This window comes from Lathamus discolor, chromosome 2 (assembly GCF_037157495.1).
Source record: "Lathamus discolor isolate bLatDis1 chromosome 2, bLatDis1.hap1, whole genome shotgun sequence".
NCBI lineage: Eukaryota > Metazoa > Chordata > Aves > Psittaciformes > Psittacidae > Lathamus > Lathamus discolor.
The window spans coordinates 41,416,265-41,436,914 of NC_088885.1; the positions used below are offsets into that span (position 1 = coordinate 41,416,265).

The window sequence follows — 20,650 nt, forward strand, 5'->3', positions numbered from 1 at the left end:
TGCAGTATTTTAATATTAGGTATTAATTCACAAGAATTTAGAGAAGACCAGGCATATACTTTCCTAAGGTCATCCTAAATTGATTAATAATGGGTTTTAATTCACACCAGACAATGATTTCTTCCATTCAGCTTCCACTTGTATAAATTAGTTCTTGCCTGTACATGTTAACAAGGCTTTGGGCTGTAACTTGCTTGTTAGGCCAACAGACAGAGGGAATTTGTCCTGTACTAAATCTGATGAACAGCACTGGGAATTTCCTATAAGATGAAGTAATTTTCCCTGGACCTAACACTGTGTCAAAGTGGGACCTTCAGTACCCCCATTTGGGAAGGCGTGGGAGCATCCTGAGAGGCCGCAGTAGACCTTGACTCTGCCGCCAAGCTCAGCCTGCTCAGATTCCTGACAGAAGTGTCAGCTGGTTGGGAAGAGGAGGTGAAGAAAACCGGAAACCAAAACTGTGTTACTAGCTGATTCCATGTTAACGATCACCTGCAAAATAAACGCACCGTCCTCCATTGAAACAAACCAAGGAACACTTGTGCCCCAGTAATCAGGGTTTTCTGATGTTGCTTGTCTTGATCTTTCTTGCACTTACCTCCAAAATTTTGCTTATCTGCAGAATTTACAAAGATGGCAGCTTTGCAGGAGGTATCGAAAGCTTGGGGAGCTCCTGTCAGTGTGGTTGTATGCCACCAAGCATCAAGGGTCATTTTTGTAAGAAGGAAAACAAACAGGAAGAGATTAATTCAGGATTTTTCATCCATACACATTTTTTACTGAGAGACCCAGTTGGTGTTTTTTAAACATGTATGCAGTTGTAGAAAGTTCACAATTTCTTATCCTCATTTTCTAGACACAGTTAATAGCACCCAAGATTAGCTTCTTATTTCAGGGCTCCCTGTGCATTCAGATTTTGCTTAAGACATTTTTCATAGCTTGATTATAGAGCATAAAAGCCCAGTTTGTCCAAACAAGTCTACTCGTGATATTCCCACAGCGGAAGTTGGTCAACCTCCCTGCTGATGGATATATTCTGATGGAAACCACTCAAGCCAGTAAACATTCAGCTACCCTTAAAAAGGAGGAAGGAAGGTTTCAGGTGCTTGGGCACTTGCTGATGCTCTCCTACCAAACCTCTGCACCTGGCGGGGGCTGGAGAGTTCTTCCTCGATGCAGAGCCAGCCGGGGCAGTGCGGGAACAACTTTAAATGAAGCGAGTGTAGGGGTGGTTTTGGAGGTCTGAGTCACAAGAACCACACGAAGAAAATGCTCTGCTTAGCTTGATGCAGCTATTAGGATGCCTAATAAATATTCATAGCCCCTCACCGGGGAGGTGATTGACAGCATGGGGGCAATCCCTACCCAGTAGCTGCAGGCAAGCAGCCGCCTCGGGGAAAAGATCTCGAGAGGTGCGCGGAGCGAGTCCGCTTGGCCTCCGCACTCGCGGAGGAGCCTGGGGCAAACCTCGCTACCCCAAAGGTCCTCCCTGTGTTCTCCCCCAGGCGCTGCGGCTACGCTCCAGGCAGGGGCTCACCCTGTCCCCCGGCGGGACGAGCGGGCGCTGGGCTGGTCTGCGCGGTGCGGCCCGCCCCTCCGGCCCGGCCGGCTTCCCCCGTGGGGAGGGGAGGGCGCTGCGGCAGGGACTGCAGTTCCGCGGAGAGCTGCGGAGTCACCCGCCCCACCGCAGCTGGGCTGCCTGCAGGTGAAGTGAAAGTCGTCGGGGAGAGAGGGAGAAGGAGGCGGAGAAGGAGGAAGCGCTTAGCCCGCCTTGCGCGCTGCAGCCGGTGGAGGCTCCGCGCCGCCCCCCCGGATCTCCGCGGCGGCTGCGTGCCAGCGCTGCACTCTGCTCCGCGGAAGTGAGTGGTACCCAAAGTTTGCCTTCCCGGGGGACCGAGTGACCTTGGGGCGGCCGCGCAGCGGGCAGGTGGGGCTGAACGGGGCGGGGGTCGGCGCTGGGTCTGCGCCCCGCTCTCAACGCGCTGCCCTCGCCGTCTGGCACCGGCAGCAAACGCGGGGGGTGGGAGGGGTGCCCGGGCAGGGGGTGGCACCGGCAGCCGCTGCCGGGAGAGAGCCGGGCGGCTTGGCGCGGGGGGTGCTCCGGCGGACGGGTTGGGGTGTTCGGCAGCGCAGCATCCTTCGGCTGCCCTGGCCGTCCCTGCGCGGACCTCTGAGTGTCTTTCGCTTGTAAGTAAACTTGCAAATATGTCAAACGTAGAAGTTACTTATTTGTAAGCATGGAGTACCACAAAAGATGAGTTTTCCCCCCAAAAATGTGTGTGTGGGAAAGAGAGTGTGCGTATGCTGACTGTAGTCAGGTTTCCACAACAGAATTAATGTGTTCTTTGGAGGAAAAAAAAAACCACCCAGTCTTTTATGAACGTGGAGTTTGAGTCGGAAGCTTTTCCCTTGAGCCTTAAGGGAGAGACTGCTGCTTGTCCGGGTGCACCGGGTGCCGGACCCCAGCGCCAGCTCGCTGCCTCTCTCGCAGGCACCGCGGGAGGGTGGGCGAGGCTCGGTGGGATGGTTTGCGGGTCTCTTTGCCCATGTGTGTGCCCTGAGGTATGATCTGCTGTCAGCTGAGGGCCAACTTTTTCTGCTGCTTCTGGAGTTCAAAGCAAAACTATTGTTAACTTCAAGAATAGCAGAATTTGGCTTGTCTGTGTTTGGCAGAGCTCAGCCTCTGCATGCAGCATTGGTCAGCATGGTGGTGCAAGTTTTTCAGAATATTAAATGTCAGCTTTATTTTTGTGCTGCTGTTTAAAATGAGTCATTCTTGATTCGCTTTAATTTCTTGTTCTTTCTCTGTCCGGCTACCTTCAAGATACTTGTTTGGAGCTCTGCAGATGAGCATTGTGTACTACCCAGGGACATCACCAGCTCATCGTTTGCATAGCTCGGTTTGCTTGAATGGCTGTGTGGATAGTAGCTTTTTCTTACTGTGAGAGCATAACTAGGCTATTAAACAAAGTATTGCATAATATCAAACATTAAGACGTCATCCTGCAGCCTTTTAGTAAGCTGACTTTCTGCAAGTTAGAGATGAAAAATCAAAGCCATATTTATTTATTTATTTCTTCTGACCTTGTGAACTGCGTGGAGCCAAGTGCAGTGAGCATGCAGTGTGTAGAAGTCCGTATTATCTAGCTCTCCAAGAATGATGTTTATATACAGTGACCAAGCTAGAACTATAACTATATATAACGACCTTTTTGCCTTAACTGTGTACGCTTAACAAGAAATAAGACCTAATCTTAAATTCCTTTGAAAATACCTGAGCTAATGCATGCAGGAAGTTCTGTGCACACAGCTGGTCTTGTTGTGTGTGCAGTGTCCAGGGTGCAGCGTTAATAGTGCAGAACTCTCTCCAGCTCACAGTGACTTCATGCTGTGCGTACCTGGAGCTCTGACTGATGTCCACAGGCCCAAAGTTATAAATTATATAATGTGTTAGTTCAGGCTTGTGGGCTGTGGAGAACCTTTATCCACAGATCACTGCAAAATTAGACGAGGGGGTTTAGTACTGAGTATTTTTAATGCTTCTGTGCCTGGAACTATACACTGGGGTTTTTCCTGTATGGCAGAGGAATTATTCTAAAACTGTTTTGACAATTTGCTGTAGTTTGGACTGGCTGTCTTTTCTAATCATCCAATGCGCAATGATAAAGCTGCCATTTAAAGAAAACTACTACATTTACTTCTTTTTTTTTTTTCTTTTTTCTTTCTGGGATATGTCCCATGTTGTATCCTCTCTCCCCCCTCCCCAATTTGCCTTTGTATTCCTATTCATTGTGGGGTTTGGGGTTGTTTTTTTAAAACCATATAGCTATTCAGAGCATCTAACTTACTCTCTACCTACTTTCTCTATTTGCATCAGCAATCTCCTGTTTATTGCTTTCTGTTAAATCACGGTGCTATTACTCCATATATGTAGCTTTTAGTTTAGACTATAGGAAGAGGTGTGAAAAGTTAGCTTGCTTTTTTTTTTCTGACTTTTTTTTCCCAGGAAGTCAATACTCTGGTATGGCAGAATTGTTTCTTGAGAGAATAAATTTGTTTCTCTTCACTGAAGGTTAAAGCTTGCCAGCTTTTTAGTGTGGAGTCTTGTGTAATAGCTGCTGCCTGGGCAGTGGTTTTGTTGGGGTAAGGATGACGTCTAGGCTGCTGTTGGTAATAGTTTGGATTTTGTAAGGTCGACCTTAATTGAACAGCTCTCTTGTGTTTGACATTTGCTGTGACCTCTTGCTGTAAGCAAAGGGAGACAGTTAATGATTTTGAAGCTTGTCTTTCACTCAGAGTTGAAAATGAGGATGTTTAATTCTAGTTCCTGTTCTCTCAGCCATGATTAAATTTTCACTTATTTCACTATTGCATCCTTATTGCGCTTGGTATTCTTACACACATATGAAAAAAATTTATGCATATACTGAGAACTTTGGTACTTAAAGTTTATTTTATAGATACAGAAGTCTTAAAGATAAGACTTGCTTATTTTTGTAATTATCTTGATTAATCAGTTAGTGTTTACAGAGGACTATTAAAAGTTAAATTAGAAGCAGTGAAGAAAGCAATGAGGAAAAAGACTATGGGTGGCAAATGTAGGACTAAGAAAAAGGACGAAGCACTGAAGCAAGAAGCAGAGGACACAGAGCAAGCTGAGAGGGAGGGAACTGAAAAAAATAACTGGGAAAGTGGGGTGGAACTAATGTTAGCTGGCAGGGAAAGAGGAAAAATGTGGACTTTCTTTTTCTATTCAAACCATTGCTTATATCAAATTGTAATGAGTTAACAATCTGCTGGAGGATGAAAGGTTATTTTTACTTGCCATTACTTATGCTGATTCTGCATTTGACATTGTTGTGGTGGACAGAAGCTCAAGCCTGTAGAGAGGAATGGTATTGCAGACCCAGCTCAGTTGTCTTGGTCCACTTTTGGTAACTGACTACTTGATTTTGTACCCTACCTCAGTCCTGGGCTGAAGCAGTCCATGGGACTGGTTTGTCATGCTTTGTGTACATGTTTGTGCCCAAACATGTTGGCACACAAACTGGCAACTTGTGAATTCGAAAGGCAGTTGATGGTAACTGCTGTCCCCCGTAAACAGCCTGACTGCAATGTAAATTCCTGACCTGGGGGTGAAGGCCTTCCAGTCCATTGCAATTACTTGAAAGAGTGCTTTCCAGCTAGGCATCACCGACTCTTTAATTCTGCAAAAATTAAGTTGCCTTTCCTTGAATATACTGTGGTGTAAAGGGGTATGCTTCTGTCATAGCAAACATCTAAATCCTTCTGACTGAAAAAGGTGAGGTCCTTGGTCTTGATCCAGTGAAGACTTGCATGCGATACTTGACATTAAGCTTATCTGTAAATCTCCCTAGATTTCTATTTGTAGATTTAGATTCACTAAAGATGTCTGGGAACTTGTATACATAGTTTAAATATGCAAGACTGCTCCTATTTTTTATTTTTTTCCTTGACATAGTTGAATAATAGTGTTTATTCCATTTTTCATGTAACATAAGCTGGAACTGGCTATATTCTTGGATGCCTCAGAATTAATTAAGTAATGGAACTGTAGTTTTCCAAGCCAGCATGAAATGAAATAACTTTAAATATGTATACAAAAATCAAGGAAAATACTGCGATACATGGGCCAGATCGTGGGGTAATAAAATTATTTGTGGCAGGGAGGTGGGCCGTGCCAGGAAAAGAAACAGGTTCTGTGGCAGACAGGGACAGAATGGGTTGGGACAGTGCAGTGGTCCCTCCAGAAATATCCCGTGATGGTAATGGGGGGTGTGTGTTTATTTTTTCTTAAGGGGATATTAAAATGATCAATTGTTATACCTTTTGCACCAATTTTCTTGTATAGGGGAAAGGGAGAAAATCTTCCTTGAACTCCCCATTGAAAATGTCTCAGGAAACCCTTCACTGAATCATTGGAGTATCTCCAAATCACTTGATACTGTAGTTGAGTTCATACAATTTAATGGTAAGTCTGTAAAATCTTGTTGTCCATGGGTGGTTTGTTTCAATACAGTGTAGCTTTTGTGTTTGTTACTATACAAATATTCCTTGTATCTCTTCCTTCCTCCTGTAGTATTCTACATCTTTTTACCGCGGGGTCCAAACTGCCCTTTCTGAAGTGAAATTTGTATGTGTGTGATTTTCTTTTTTCTTGTTATACATGACAGACTAAATCGGTTTGTAGATCTTATGAGACGCAGGGGAAGCTGTTACTCTTCTATGTCCATTCTTTGAGCATGGTGGGACATGAAATGGTGCCTTTGAGGAAGTTGGTAAGAGTTTGGTTGAGTCCACAGCAGGACAGTTGAGGTTGTCAGGGAATCTCTGGAGGGTCATCTTGTTCAACCTCCTTGTTCAAGCAGACTTACCTAGACCTGGTTGTCCAGGTGGCTTTTGAGCATCTCCAAGGATGGAGACTCTAAAGCCTCTCTGGGCACTCTGTGCCAGTGCTCAGTCAGTATTGCTATAAAAGATGTCTGATGCCTTGAGGTGGAATTTTGGAGGAGTCCTTACAAGCTTTGTCACTGGGGCTGAGTATTTGATGAAGGATCCAATTTAGAACAAACAAAACCCACCACCACAAAAACTTCTGGGGTTCACTTATTGCTAAGACGCTATATACATCTTTGTACTGCTCAAACTCACAAAAGTTGGTGCTTTACCCTTCAGCTGCCTGCCTGATGCTTCCCTTTCATTAATTTTTCCTCTGACCTGTATCCCAAGACAGGATTCCAGTGCTGTGCTCATTCAAGCTTCCTTTACGAGGATGGAGCAGGAAACCCTGGTTACAGTACTGGCTAAAGGGCCCCTTAATTCCTGTAGAATGCAACTTAGTCTTGCCAGATTTAGGAGTTCTGGACAACATGGATCGTAACATGCATGCATCCCTCCTGCTCTTTTTCTCTACTGGTGTGATGTTAGGGCTGACCCAGCTGATGCTGGTCATCTCTGTTCTCACATCTGGATATGCAATTCAAACAGACTTCTCTTTAGCTGGAGTCCCAAGTCTCCCACGAGACTTTCTGGGAAACAAACAAAAAATGTATTTATTATTTACAGTTTGTGATTTGTTCTTAGAATTTAAAAAAAATGTTACAGGCTGTGAAATGTTACTTCATAGTTAGTGTTGCTACCTTATTCTGTCCTTTCCTTAGAATTCATTGAAATTGTATTGCACAAATCCAGTCTTGTTGCATAACTTGGGTATGATGTACAGCAAAATACACAAGACTGCTTATAATCAGGCATTTGCTAATTGTTTTGGAAACTGTATAGCTTTTCATCTTAGGAAGGTTCTTAAAAGTGAAACGTAGTGTATTAATTTTTTGTCATCTTTGCCTTACTGTTTCCTTTTTAAACCAACTTTTTTCTTACAATATTCCATAAAATAGAATGATAGAAGACCCTTTACAGACATGTCAGAGTTCAGCATTATGTTGTTGTATATTAGGATGCTAATGGGGAAAAGCTACAGGGTTCTCTTGGGATCACATACTCGGAATATGGATTGTGAAGATAGTCGAGACTGAGTATTGCTTTAGTAACAATGAGTCCTGCCTTGGAAACTGCATTCTGTCTGGCAAGAGTCTAAATTCTGTGGTTAGGAAATACTTTGTCCTTTATTGCTATGACTTTGTATGGAGGTTACTTGGAAATGTTTGCTGGAAAAGCTTTTGCAGATTTCTTTTGCCTTTATTTTGAAATCCATAAGGATGGATTATACGTATTTGTTACTTAGTCATGGAGTATGCAATTAGTACTTTGGCTGAACATGTATTATGCATTTAGTGAAGAAATCTTTCCATTGTCACATTTATTCTAATAAACCATATTTTCATATGGATAATCCGCTTCTAATGTAATTGGAACATGGAGCTAATACTTAAATGTCTTGAGTTTAAGGAATGATGGAATAGCTGTAGTACGCTACTGAAATATCAGCAAAACAAAATTGAAGTGCGAAGGAGTCATGCTTAAATATTATTATATAGTATTATAAGCATGACTGCATCATGTTTGTACTTTGTCCAGTCCCATTTCTAGCAGTCTTGCATGTGGTGGTATACTCATTCTAAATACTTTAATTGGCTAAAAGCTTGCCAGCTTGCATTTGCCAGCTATGCTGAAATGCTGGCCAAACTTTTCAAGAGAGTGCAGTAATCTGCAGTTGGCTGAGAACAGCGGATATAAATAGATGATATGGTGCTGAATTACAATTGATTATTGAGATTCAGCTATATGTAATAGATAGCCATAAAAAGACAACATTGTTTCCCTAATATGGGACTTTAAATGAATGCAGTATCTTTTTTTATTATTATTTTATTTAGCAAAGTTAATGTTTATCATAAAATCTAGCTCATGGTTTCATGACTCTGCAAGTGATAATGTCTTTCTGTTCTTAAAAAGAAAAGAATTGTGGTCTACTATCTGGTTGTTTTCGAGTAGGAACAGTTCATTATTTTATTTTGGGGTTAGGCAGAATTCGTATGAAGGCAGTACATTCTATACATAAATAGTTTTTCAAGCATCTTGCCTCAGAAATCATATTGGAGAACAGAAGTATCTAGCTGATAGTATTTTCAATATTATTTACATTGCCTCCTCCCAATAACAAAGACTAGTTGATGCCAGATTGGAACTTTAAAAGTGATAAAATACAAAGTCTCATTTGTGCAATCAGTTTCTCTTAAACTGTTTAACTTCATGATAGTACCTTCCAGAGGCTAGACTAACATTAAGGTCCAATTGCATGACATGTTGTGGCATGTATTGTAATGACTCATGGGATAAATTGGGCTGGAAGGAACTTCAGAATATCTCTAGAGCAGCCTCCTGCTCACGGAAGGGGTAGCCGTGGTATCAAGCCAAGCTGCTCAGGGCTTGATCCAACCATGTCTCAGGGCTTGATCCAACCATGTCTTGAAAAAGTCCAAGGATGGAGGCTGCACAACCTCTCAGGGCAACCTGTGCTGCTGCTTGACTGTCCTTACAGTGAAAACAGCTTTATGGGTTTTGGAATTCTCCAACCTGTATGGTTGGTGTGTGCTTCTGTGTTAGATCTTTCCTTCATTGTTTGTGTTGCTTAACAGGAAGCTTTGCAGTTTGATTTTAGATTAAAGAGTGTCAGTTCCCTGGCTTAGGTGTTTTCTGCCTGTATGCTTGGGCTGTTTCTTTTGCATGCAGAGAAGTGGGTGCTGTGGAATCCAAGCTGAAACTCACCTCCTGGGGCAGGAGGTGCAGAGTGAGGAAATGCCATGTGTGGCGCTTAAGCATCTGAGGCAATGCCAGCTATTGGGTGTGCAACAAGTCCAAAGTCTAGCACTTGCAAAGCAGTATGTGAGGCTGAGATGAGGACATAGTTCCTGAAGCTTTGTTGCTTTGTGTTGTGTAGCTAGAAAAGCCAGAGTTTAGTTTGTTGACCTACCTCTGCTCCTTGGAGACTTGGGACCTGATTATGAATAGTTCAGGTCATCTTAGGTCAAAGACAAACAGGTTAGCTGAAAGCCCTTTCAGTAGTGTTGAAGTTAGCTTGTATGTTGCTGCCTTTAAACTAGCAGTTCTTCCATAGAAGGAGTCATGTGAGTGGTGATTTAAGGAGTTGCTGCTCTTCAGCCCCTTGTTAGCACTTCCAGCCTGAGAATGGAAAAGACATTCAGCAGTTCCTCAGCCTAGATGTGGGTTTAAACCCACATCTCCTGTATCCTAGTATCTTAGCTTGTGGAGGGCTGTTTATGTGTCTCCTGTTGAAAGTCTGCAGTTGGATGAACAAACTTCAACATTCATGGGGGCAGGAAAGCATAAAGCTATTTTCTTTTCTTTTCTTTTTTTTTTAATTTTTTAATGTGATGGCAATGATGAGGAGAATGGATCAATGAGTGCTAGTGCCATTGATCTCAGTGGAGTTCACTGTCTGCAGATGCAGTCTCTCTGCTTATTCTGTGTTACTGTTAGTTTTTAACTGCTGCTCTATTCACTAACGGTATTAATGATGGATACATCAGCTGTCAGCATGCTAATAAGCATCATTAACTATCCTCAAAGCAGCTAAATGACACAGCTGTTGAAAAGGCAGAGATTGCATGCAGCCTTGTGCCTGAACTCCTCTTTTAGCTCTAATGGATGGAGCTCACTGAGGGAAAACTGGAGGACAAAAACTCGGAGGGAGTCTACGTGTGAGAGATTCTTCCTTTTGATGTTCGCTTTAATGTTAACAGAGCACCAGCGTGCACTGGAATGTTTGACTGGAGTGTTGTTTCAGTGTCTAACAACCCATGACCATTTATTAGTTGCTTGATGTTATTGCTGAAATGGCAATATGACATCTAAAAGTTTCCAAATGATGGAGTGAGCACGGTAATTCTGTTTAAGTAGAAAGTGTATCCCTAACATGAGGAATGTCTCTTCTGTGACTCCCTGACAAAGGTCGCTGTGCCTTCCTTTGTTACTTGTAAGTGCAGGTTTACTGGTAGGTGCAATTTTTATTTTTTTACTGGTTTCAAGGTGCTGTCTCATTTATGCTAAATGTTACAAATTTTCTTTTTAAACCAAGTGTCTCCATGGGTAGGTATTAAGATCCTGTTACTGTACTTCTGTAATTTCATAATGTGAGTCTTGTAAGCAATTCTTTTATGGGATTCTTTTTATGATCTCTGGCACAGAGCTTGGTCTCTGGGTTGCTCAGTAAAGACCAGACCTCTGAGTGCTTTATATCATTCATAATAACTTGGACCTTTCTTAGAATCATTAGGGTTGGAAGGAACCTTAAAGATCATCTAGTTCCAACCCCCCCTGCCGTGGGCAGGAACACCTTCCACTAGACCAGTTTGCTCAAAGCCCCATCCAGCCTGGCCTACCATCTGGCACAGCAATTAACTCTTTAAGTTTTTCTGCCTATGAAAGAGCAAACCCTGCTCATGTTTTCGGTGGGATTGAGATGAGAAATGGAGCACTTCTGTGGGGAGGGTTAGGCTAAATGGAAGTTGGGGCATGAGTTCTGTGGCACAGGGAGGAGTTAGGCACCCTCAGCCCCTTCTTAAAGTCAGGTTTTTTGTGCCAAGGCAAAAGAGCAATTGGAGCAGGCTGGGCTGCTGCTGGAGGCTGCCTGGACCACGGGAGGGAGCCCCCCCCGACACTGCCTGTGGCAGAGAGGACAAGGCGGGATTTGTCCTCAGCGGGGCATCTGTGGCTGAGATCTCTCATTCGCAGGGCCTTGTTTCCCGGCGCGTTGGGATCAATGCTATTTTATGTATCCAACAGAGTTTTAAAGGTTATGTGGGACGTTGTGTGCGGGGCAGGAACAAGAGTCTCTTTCTTGCGCAGGCTGCTGGCATGCAGTGGACTTCTGGAGTTGATGGAAACTTTTAAAGAATGATTAAGTTTTACTTTTTTATCTGAGCTTTATTTTTGTGGCTGACATTTAACCAATTCTGAACAAATATCTGTAAAGGGCACCAAGTAAGCTGCAAATTAAGATTGAAAGATATTGAACTACAGTAATGTAAATATTTAAAGCACAAATCTTGTTTAGTCTTTCCCTTCTTTGATGGACTATGCTGGTTGGAGACGATCCTGAATGGGGTTCTGTTGCCCATCCCCCTGAAGTGAATCCCCTTTTTTGCACATGTTCAACTTCTTGTCTTGTTCTCTAATGCAAGCAGAATTTGGCAAAGGTTTTTCAGAAAGAGGGAACAGCATTATTCAGTAATTGTCACCTCAAGAAATGGGCCAGTAATGACTCACTGAGCACTCTATCCTGTGCAGTTGTGAACTCCACACAAAAACCTGAGAACTCGCAAGACACTTCTCAAACACCACAGTGAGTAAGGCAGAGCAACTGCGGACAGACAGGACTGCATGTACATGAGCATAACAGGGTACCACTCCACTAAATGGCTAACCGCTTCAGCAACATATTTGAAAGGCTTTGCCACATATAAACGATAGTATTTAGAGATGCACATTTCTCTCATAAACAACCCAAAATGGGAGGAGGGAGGAACTGATCTGTTCACAATACCTTAAGAATGACAAAAGAAAGAAATCCAATGTTGCCATGTTTTAATCTTCCAGCATGCAGGAAGCCAAGCTAAGCTTGTGTTTGGAAAGAATCCAAATATGATAGGTATGAAAAATTCAATTAAGGAATTCAAACAACCTCATTTTGCCATACAACACTGTGATATAACAATGTTGTTATAACAATGGCATTTCTTGGTTTCTGTTGCTATACTAAACTGAATTTTAAGGTTTTCTCCCCCTCTTCATACACTGTGACTGTGAAGACTTCATTTCTGAAATGCTCAAAGAAACCCCAACACAGGATGACCAGAAAATATCAATAATAGCTGTTTATCAATCCTTTAAAATAGTGCTAGTGTTTCAGAATCAAAGTTCATCAGAAGCATAGAAGCAATCAGACCCTCCAGCCAGTTATGCTGGTTCCTGATTTGCAATGCACCATCCCAGTTCAGAGGCACACAGAAGCCCACCTGACCTCCAGTTTACTACTGTTTGAGAACAACATTTCTCAGCCTTCTCAGGTATGCACACATTTTTCCAATTGAGTTATTTTTGCCACCTCTTCCATTTGCTGTAGAACAAGAAATGCAACACGTGCAATGAAAAAGTGTATGCGCTTTTCCTGTCAAGGCTGTGCCGCGACATTTGACATGAGGAACAAAAGCGTACAGGTATTCAGACACAGTTTCAATACATTGCAGCCCCTCTTGGATTCAGTATTTTTTATAAGCTCTGGATGTGGAGGGTCTGTTCATGAGACTTGACGTGTCCTAGTATCTCCTAGTGTGATGTCTACTGTCTTGAGCCCACAAACTCTTCATCCCTCTCTTCCTTTACTCACCTTAGTAAGAAACTGGCACTAAACGTGCTGCCCTTTTTGAAGTAAATCAACCCAAATGTGTGTACAAATTAGTAATGCAGTAGAAAAATTGCTGGTGCATAAAATCTAAAACCTTGCAGCTAGTTGTTTTGTGGTTGAATATCATGCGGTACTCAAATGTAGCAAAGGTAGCTGTTTATTGTAGACAGATAGAAGTGAAAACCTGTGATTTAAGCAGTTCATCAAATGTTGGGTACTAAATCTGAACTGATTGTGTGATTAATTTAGCTAATACATCCTTTTTGAACAATTGCAAGGTATTAGGTGTGTACTAATAAAGCTGCATTTTTGCTCTGTAGCAAATACTGTTGGAACTTCTTATTAATTCTTCCCTTCTCCCCCTGCTCTTGGTTTACACATCTGAGTAACTATGAAACTGTGAGACTTTATGGAATTCAGTAGCAACAAGAAAAAAGTTAGCAACAAGAAAAAAGTCTCTTAAATACCTCTTTTGCCATAAAAATGTCATATAGTCAGACCTCAATTTTTCTCCATGCTTAAAAGTTAAATGATGTTAATCTACTTGTGTTTACTGAGGATTGTTGATGCAACACATGGGTTTTGATGAGTTCTTTTTCTCCTTCTCATACGAGATCTTTTTTCTTTTTATGATTCAAGGGATAACTTCAGTAAGACAGTAACTAAGTTATCAAAGGTATGGAACAGATACTTTATAAAAACTACGAAGAGCCTGCTTTTGGGTTTGAACAATACTAGCACTTTTTAGGAATAGAATACTAAGTTTCTCTTTATAATAATACTTAAACTCTTTTTGTAGTTCATAGAATGTGCCACACTCTACAAGCATCGCTGAACGTTACATGAGGAGCAGGCTGTGTACATCCGCCTGTTGCAGCTCTTCCAGCTGCCCCCAGAACTTTCTGGGTTGAGTCAACTGAAGCAGATTCTACCAAAGCTCCTTAAATTCTTTGTCAGCCTTGTAAATGTCTGTTTCTACTTTGAAACTTGTAAGTTTATTAGCTTTGAAAACAAAACTATGGAATACATTGTTGCATGATCATTATGTATGCTGCTGGAGGGAAGATTTTGAATTCACAGCTTTTCGCACTGTAATTTGAATATTCCAGTGACGGAGCTGTTTAAATAGACTCATTTCCCTGACATCTGTTCTCACCCATATACTGTTCTCTGAATTGTCCCAGTACAACTGTTTTTTGTGTTTGCAAGATGAATGGATTGGGAAACCAAACTAAATTTTTTATATGATTTTCTGACATTGTTCTGCACCTTGGTCTAGTTTACTGTGCAGCTGCACAAGTAATGGTGTCAAGTCCAAGAAGAGTGTGTAAAGGACTGGGATTAAATGGTGGAGGAGGTAGCGAATGAGCTAGAACTACTAAATTGCCTCTGTCACGGACATAAATGCTCCTCATGTTGTGCCTTCTGTTGCATTTGTTGTGCCTTCTGTTGCATTTGTTGTGCCTTCTGTTGCATTTGTTGTGCCTTCTGTTGCATTTGTTGTGCCTGTGCTTGTGCTGAGACCAGGAAAGCCAGGCTTCCTGCAGGGGCTGGTTTCTTGGGGCCTGTTGAGGGAATCCATTTTTGGAGCTTGGGAAGCTGGGCAGGACGCTGCAGAACCTTTCCTGCTGCAGCTGTGGATGGAAGACTGTCAGACTACGCTCCTGCCTTAGGTTCTCTGATGTTTAATTATCGAATACCAGGTTGGAAAAGACCTCAAGGATCATCTGGTCTAACTTGTTGTGTTATGACCCAGATTAGATGTCCCAGCACCCTGTCCAGATTAGTCCTTAAAGTGTCCAGTGCTGGGGAGTCCATTTTCCTGTGGAGATTATTCTGATGGCTGAAGGTTCTCGGTGTGAAAAATTTTAGTCTAATGTTCAACCAGCATTTCCCCAGGAATAACTTGTTCTCATAATGCTTGTTTGTTTGAGTGTAAATGTGTGGTGCGGATCAAAGATGAGGGGAAATTAAGAGGAATTAAGTAAGCCTTTACTTTTAAGTCTAGTTGGATTCTTTCGTTGTCAATTTTATGTGTTTTGGTACTTCATATAGTTCTATGATAGTTGTAGGGTTTTTTGTTTCTTTTTTTTGTGTTTGTTTGTTTTTTATCTATTAGAGAATCTCCATGCATTGCCCAATTCTCTTGTCCCATTTAAATTTAGATATTCGAAGAACCCATAATTGGAGAGAACATATTTGAATCCCATGGATGGGTTTGAATATTGCAATGAAGAGCCTGAATTTGACTTAAGTGAGATCTCAGCATGAGCATGGGACGTGTCAGAGTGGCTGACACCCACCTTAGTTTTTCTGGTTTCGGCTTACCACAGTCTTCTCTGATGCAAGGTTATGCTACTCAGGATCACTTTTGTTTTGTTCTGGAAAGTTCTTTGTGCAGTTTTGATACTTGCTCTAATAGAGATCTGAGAATCTTTAGAATGTGAAAATATTAGGAGTCAGGAGTACTTGTGCTTCAGTTCAGGGTCTGCGTATTTGAAATCTATTACAGCTGTTTATAAGGGAAATCCTAGGATGTGTAACATAGTCAAGAAGTAGATTTTTTTTATTTTATTTTTTTTTACCGTGTGTTTTCTCAGGTTGTAGGTTAAGATTTTAGAATTTTTATAAAGTATCTGATCTTTATTTGTGAGTTTTCAGCAGCGTAGTTAATTTTTGGTGCCTGTTGACTAAAAATTATTGTCAGCCTGGAGCCTTTATCTGATTTTTGCACTATTACACAGCTTACTTAGTTTTATGTGGAAATGCATTTCTTTTGAGTTGGAGAAAATGAAAGGGAAGTAAATGCCTACTTTTATACAAGAAGGCAATGGCCTGAATTGATTGGAAGTTTAGGTATGCTGATAGACCCTAGCAGGAATTGATGAGTGTCCAAAGTGCAGGTGAAGTAAGGTATGTGATTGTTTCTCTGCAGTTCATCACGTTTGTTACCTTCTCTGTGTTTATGTAAAGAGCAAACTGATGAGGTTGAATATTCGGACAAGTTTTGGTTTTCTCATTAGCAAGTACAGCAATTATTTTAGGAACCGACTGAATTGAATTCTCAGATCTAACTTAACTGGGTTGTAGTAGCATATTTTAATGGGCATGTAGTAGAATCTTAAGTAACTGCTATTTCCAAAAGCATGCAGAGCTTGAAATGTAAATGTTCAACATCAGTTATGTTATGTTATTAAGTCATAGTTCTGAGTGATCTGTATGGTGAATATCACCACACCAGACTTAAAGGAATTTTTTCACTACTGACATAAATATGCTCTGAAGAATCCTTCTCCAGTTCCTCTGATTACTTGTCCCTTCAGCAGCTGAGAAGGTTTTACAGTTGCTTTGTAAATAATTAGAATTTCAGCTCACCTTGCAAAGTTTATAAAACTAATGCAATATGCCAAAGTAATGCAGAGTTTTGATACTAAAAGCAGATTTGAGTTGCAGTGAAGCTCATACTGTTTGGCAAACAAAGGGAAGATGGATATCAGCTCCTATTGATGCCCAGACAAGATGAAGCATATAGGAAAGAGAGATTTAAAGACAGTAATAAGAACTTTTCAGTGTTGGAGTTGCAGTCCCATTCAGAAAAAAAGTGACATTACGAACCAGTTCTCTTGCTGACTAGAGGCCTGATTATTTTTCTTTTTTAACGGATTCACCCAGCAGAAGCATCTGTAAGTTTTGATAGTAGCAGTACAAAGTGATTGGAGAACAATAACCTGCAGAATTCAGTAGCTTCCATTAACTGTGACGGTTTCTGTTTTCTTGTGCATAGGGGAACATGACCTACTAATGTGACTGTTAACTCATAGTGGTCATGCAAACTGCTTTATAAAGTGGAGCAGGAAGATATGAGTTGTGACAATCTGCTTCTGTTAAAATTACATTCCACTTCCCTCAGTGCTTGTCCTTGGGGAGTGTTGATGGCAGCAGTGGCTCCTGAGCTGCAGGCTGTAGCAGAGCTCATGCCAAACAGCACTGTGCATCTATACATTTGAACAGCACGAGTACCACTATTAATGTGTGTCTCACAGTATGGATATGTCTGCCTTTGCAGTGAGGTTCCTTTGTATATATATGTGTATATGCTTAACTATTTGTAGCATAATAGGAGTATGTAGAATTAGTTCTCTTGAGTTTTGATTAGTTTTTGAATTCTGCAAGAAATTCCACAATCCAATTGTACTCTTGGTGAATAAATATTCCTTAAACTTTACTCTCTCTTCAGGTTAGTATTAGGAATGAGAAGGTCTCCTAATTTAAAATATTTGAGTATGTTTTTATTTCTTGGGGATGGAGAAGGTGGCTGAGCTTGGAATATGTATTCCTGTTAGAGCAGGTTTACTGAGGAACTTATAACAATTACAGTGCTAATAGTCTTGGTTATATCTTGTAACTGAATGCTACAGACCCCAGGAATCATCTGATTTAGATTAAAGTTCTGAAAACAATGAGATGTCCCAAAGTGCACAGGGCGAGTACTTCTAGAGAAAGTGCCAGCTTTCAGTCACACAGTCATTGAGATTGGCAGGGACCTCCCGAGATCATCTAAACCAGCCTCCCTCTTCCTCCCACCCTGCCAAGCTGTGCCAGCTAGAGCAGTTTGCCTGGGACCACATCCAGCTGGGGTTTGACTGTCTTTGTGGGTGGAGGTTCCACAACCTTTCTGGGCAACCTGTGCTGGTGTTGGGCTGCCTTAATGGTTAAAAAAATTAAGGTGGAATTTACCGTGTTGTAATTGGTGCCCATTGCCTCTTGTTCTGTCACTGGGCACCTCTGAGAAGAGCCCCTTGTTCCCTCCCATCAGGTATTTTCTATGCATGGATAAGATCTCCGTGAGAACTTCTCTATTTCAGGCTGAACAGCCCCAGCTCTCTCAGCCTCTCCTTGTGTGAAAGATGCTTCAGGCCCTTCATCTTCATGGTCATAAATGCGTGTCAGTTTGTGAGTTCTGAGCAGCTTTTACTATTGTTGGGAATTTGAGAGTTCCCACATCAGAATTTCTTGTGTTTAGTGTTACTTTGCAGTCATTTTCTTACTGGGGCACTAGGTCAGTTTTTTCCTCTGAAATATAGTGGTTCATTTTCTTGTACACTGAGATTTTGTATCCTATTATCAGTTTTGCTGAGGCTATCTACCAGGTTCAGAACCTATTGGGTGATGTGACTGCCATTTTGCTCCCTTAAGAAAGAGAGTTACACTTGTTTGTCGAGAGTGTGTTCCTTTGAAAGTGACTTTCTGGGCATTCCTGGAGGTCTGTGCGCCAGGCATACTCAGCATATTCAGCAGTTTTAAACTCCTCTTTGCGTTTGTTAGTGATGAAGAACTTCCATCATCTCTAGCTTGTAAGTATATTTGTGTGTGTGTGTGTGATCAGTGGCCTTCCTTAGCCTGTGTGTTAATTTCATTTGGGGGTAAATCTTACATCAATTTCATATCTGAATTCTAGACAGCACCTTCCTCCTCACCTTGAAACCTGAACTGCACTGGAATGGAGTCGCTCTTTAATAAGATGGGGAAATAATATGAGGGGATTATATTGTCTAAAGTAAATTTAAGTACTCCTTGCCATACAGGTATTTCAATACATTAATACATTAATACAATAGCAAAAGAATTAATTTAGGAAGATTGCTACTTTTCTGCCCCTGAGTCAAGGAATCAACAGGCTTTATTTTTGCTGCATTCACCTTTTGGACATAGAGGAAAGACAGCTGAAGTACTCTGGGCATTTGAAACAAACAGTTTATATAGTGGGATACTAGTTATCTGTTGAAGAAACTGAATACAAGGTTTTTTTTTTTCCCCTTAGAAGTCAGTAAGTAAAGACAACTTAATGGAGCTGAAGAGATCTGCAAGTATAGCTGCATATGACTTTCGAGAAGCTGGTCATAGCAGACTCTAATAGCTCAATTTACTGGGAAGTGGGGTGGGATAGACCTAGACAAAGGATTTTGGAATCCTCAAAAGCTTTTGATAGGTACACTATATCCATCCAGCTATAATCTTTGCATGCTTGCCAATTATCTCCACAAACTCTAACCCTCAGTGAACTTACCTTTTATTATGAGGTCCTTCCTTGAATCCATGTCAAGCTTTAGCATATACAAAATGTTGCATAGTTTAACTGTAGATACCAAACTTAAGAAGATTTGAATGAATGGGAGAGAAGGAAAATCATGAATGGTATATAGCACAGATAAATAGGCTGTGCTTATTTATTTCCATGATTTCAGAGATAAGAGACACCCAATGCAATGATTAGGCAGCAATTTAAAATGGACAGATTTTTCCTTTTTTTCTTTTTTTTTTTTGTTCTTCTGTACACCATTTAATTGTGGAAACAATTGACAGATGTTTTGGGTGGTGAAAGGATAAACAGTTCAAGAAGCTGTTTGACTTGCAGAGGATATACCTATTTAGGGAAGCCTGTATGCTAAGGAGTTAGTCTATAGCTGATAGTCAGACTTCAGAAAGTATTATAATAGAGATTATTATAATTATAAATTTATTACAATTATAAGTGAGATTTCTTTTAAACTTTCTGGTTCTTGTAAGCCTTTCCCTGTAGTTTGCTGCTATCAGAGAAAAGATGTGGGCTAATTGAATATTTAGCTCCATTTGTTATGGCTATCCTTAAATTTCACATAACTTGGCAGTTCCAGAGCAGTTACACCGCTGATTCTTTCATTGCTGTCTCACTCCAGTTCTACTGGGACTTTAGCTCTGTGCCACAGAAAGGCATCTTTTACCTGTGTTTTGCCTTTTATTAATTGGCTGAGGTTCCTACTTCTCTCCCAAGAGCCATGTGTGACCATACTTGGAGAAGAACTTGCTTAATAGTTTCAAAACCTGTTTTTACATACAATTTTCATCTTTTATTTCTATAAGGAATTCCTTCCCGGTGCAGTATTTATCATTCAGGTTTGCCTGTGGTTGAGAATGTACCTCATTAGTTGCATGTATCTTTATCTGCAGTCTAATGGAGGCTTGGTGTGTATCACCAGCACTGCTTGTTAGAATGGAGATCTTTTAGAGCCTAAGGTGGAAATATACATGACACATGCTTCTGTTATATCATTCGGGGTCGCTAAAAAGGATATATTTATAATCTTTTTCCTATTCCTTTTTTTTTCCCCCCCCCGATTTCTGGCATGATGTGCTCAGAGTAGCTGCTCTTAGTGCTAAATGTGACAGAAAGCTGAGCAGGCAATCTGGGACTCATGTTCAGTGCTCCAAGATGCCTTGTGACTGTATGAAATGTGTGTCAAGCATCCAGGCTGTCTCTGGTTACTTTCAATGCTTTCTAACATGGATGAAGTTCTACCCCTATTCTGGGATCTTGCAATACCAGAGAGACGAACTGTGTGATACAAGAGTCTCAGACTCCATCACTTTCACACAACATGTCTTTTATGTACGTGATCAGTCAGTTTATTAGAAGTGACATTACAGATGTCAGGCTTTCAGCAAAGCTTTCTTTTAACTGTGCCAAGGAATATTGTTTGTCAAACATTACTTCATGTTTGCTTTTTAAAGTCATGTTCATCATCAAACATAGTTGAATTATAATGAGAAATTCAAATGATGGCAGGAAGCATAAATCTCAGTTTGGGGAATGATGAAAGAAAATACCTTTTAATGTCAGTATCTTATAAAAATGAGTAAGGAGACAAGCATGATGATGGTTTGTAAGCTTGATGCTAGACGTCATGCTAGGAGTTACTAGGACCT

At 41.2% G+C, this 20,650-nt stretch overlaps 1 protein-coding gene across 3 annotated transcripts in view; it reads left to right on the forward strand.

Annotated features, from left to right (window-relative positions):
- Positions 1-1,592: 1,592 nt before the first annotated feature.
- Positions 1,593-20,650, forward strand: part of KIAA1217 (KIAA1217 ortholog) — a 384,957-nt gene continuing 365,899 nt past the window's right edge. The window contains exon 1 of one of the 3 annotated variants that reach the window (XM_065666573.1): positions 1,593-1,859. The gene's annotated coding sequence lies outside the window, so the exon portion shown is untranslated. Of the gene's footprint in view, positions 1,860-1,910; positions 1,928-2,133; positions 2,188-20,650 lie in introns of those variants that run through there. The other 2 variants (XM_065666574.1, XM_065666575.1) reach the window with 2 other exon arrangements.